Raw genomic sequence first — 2,371 nt, forward strand, 5'->3', positions numbered from 1 at the left:
TGCATTTGTATAGGAGTATATACATCTGAGTGTGTGTGTGTGAACATGTTTTCTTTCATGTACACCATGGGAACTCTTCGTTGCGATTAGCCTTTGTCCTCCCACCCGAGTCCGATCACGTGGTCAACGGACTGGTCTTCAGCGCCCTCCGTGGTCTCCAAGAGTCTGTCGGAGGGCGAGAGATAAGCGGCGGAGACGAAGAGGCCGTTCAGCAGGGAGACCAAAGGCAAATGAGGCTTAGGTAAGTGAGTGAGGGGCGGCTTGTTTACATGAGCACGTGGAAGATTCTTGCAGAAAAACTCTCTTAAATAATCTTAAATAAAGAAGAAGAATATTGTAAAAAAAAAAAAAAAAAAAAAAAAAAAAAAAAAAAAAAAAAAAAAAAGACCGAGGTTTGATGTCAGACTCACCCTAACGTGTTGAACAGGACAGGAAAGAAGAACGCATAATCATTACCATACAAGTGCCTTGCATGCACAGCGGTCCCAATGGCCTGGTCACTGTGCCTTCCTTTGACCTTGGCCCCGACATGTCAGAAAAAGAGGAATCGGCTGACAACGAACAGACTACTGGGACAGAGGACTAAACTTTTGCCACATACGAATCATATCATAACTACTGAATAATGAAATTTTGAATTGAAATAATTCGTTTATACGCAACATTTTTTAGATGAATTATATAAGGACGTGGCTGTAGATTTTTTTTTTTTTTTTTTTTTTTTTTTTTACAGTGGATTAGTACACAAAATATATGTTCAGGAGACGACGTCGAGAACACAGACAGACGCCGTTTTATCCTGTTTCTTAGGATGCTTCCTGAACTATTTTGAGATACTGACATCAGGTAGGGCAGGAACACAGAACTTGGTACCTAATGAAATGGGTAAAAGGAATAAATCTATTTCGTACAATTTTGATACATCTATGCATTTGTATTTAAGTCCGTGTGTGTGTGCATATATATATATATATATATATATATATATATATATATATATATATATATATATATATATATATATATACATATATATGTGTGTGTGTGTGTGTGTGTGTGTGTGTGTGTGTGTGTGTGTGTGTGTCTGTGTGTGTGTGTGTGTGTGTGCGTGTGTGTGTTTGTGTGTGTGTGTGTGTGTGTGTGTGTATACTTATATAAATATATACATATATATGTACACACATGTATATATTTAAATTAAGAGATAAACACATACACACATATATATGGAGGGAAAACACTCTACTGTGTTGATACTATGGTAGATAAAGCCACAATGCACAAACTAGTCTCACTTCAATAAATCTAGTTTGTGCATTGTGAGTTTTTCTACCTTATACATATATTTACATGTGTGTGTGTGTGTGTATGTATGCTCAGGAAATCTACGTTGCAGTGGAGAGTAGTCCGGATGCTCTTTTGTTGGCTTATTTCCCTCCCCACCAAGAAACGCCTGTCGCAGTGGGTTGACGGTACCTCGGCTGTATTTCCGTGGCGGAATGACAGACTGCTAAATATATATACGTCCTTATATTTATATAAGTATAGTACATATATATACATATTTACATGTATACGTATATATATATATATATATATATATATATATATATATATATATATATATATATATATATATATATATATATATATATATATTCATTTATGCGTATACATATATACATCTAGATATTTATAGATGCATGTATGTGTACATAAAGATAGATTGATAGATATAATATATATTTGTGTGTGTAAGTCTCTCTCTCCCTCTCTCTAACTCTAATAATATATGTGTGCGTAAATGTGTGCTCCAGTTTAGTTTAGTGGGCAGAAGAAAGACTGCAAGTAAAGACTATTAACCTAACAATAGTAGAGACTAGAAATGCAGCGTTGCCAACGACCTTCAGTCTCCGTCATATCTGTGTACCAGTGTTTGACCTTGGCACTGGCATATATCTGGCACTGGAGACTGATGGATTGGCGTGCGATGAACGGACACCAGAGTCACTGAATAAAATACTCAACATGGCCCGTAAGGGGATCGAACCCTCGACATCCGCGTTATTAGCACGGCGCTCTAACCAACTGAGCTAACAGGCCCTTACCTCTGAAGAGAGTCTTTCTCATAGTGAACTGTCAGAAGGATCACATCAGGACAGAGCAGAATAAATTCACTTTGTTTATCATTTCAAATGCACATATGCCTTAGGCAGTTTATCCTAAATGTTTTCAAATCCCATAACCATGATATATAAGAAAAAAAATCTAATATATACTTATGTACACACATGTATATATGTAAACATATTTACATATATAAATAATATATATGGGTGTGTATATATATATGCATATATATGTATATATA

At 35.7% G+C, this 2,371-nt stretch overlaps 1 non-coding gene across 1 annotated transcript; it reads right to left on the minus strand.

Annotated features, from left to right (window-relative positions):
* Positions 1-2,029: 2,029 nt before the first annotated feature.
* Positions 2,030-2,103, minus strand: TRNAI-AAU (transfer RNA isoleucine (anticodon AAU)). The gene has a single exon. It is a non-coding gene; the product is annotated as a tRNA-Ile (tRNA).
* Between the last annotated feature and the right edge of the window lie 268 nt (positions 2,104-2,371).

Source organism: Penaeus vannamei, chromosome 20 (genome assembly GCF_042767895.1).
Source record: "Penaeus vannamei isolate JL-2024 chromosome 20, ASM4276789v1, whole genome shotgun sequence".
NCBI classification, from domain to species: Eukaryota; Metazoa; Arthropoda; class Malacostraca; order Decapoda; family Penaeidae; genus Penaeus; species Penaeus vannamei.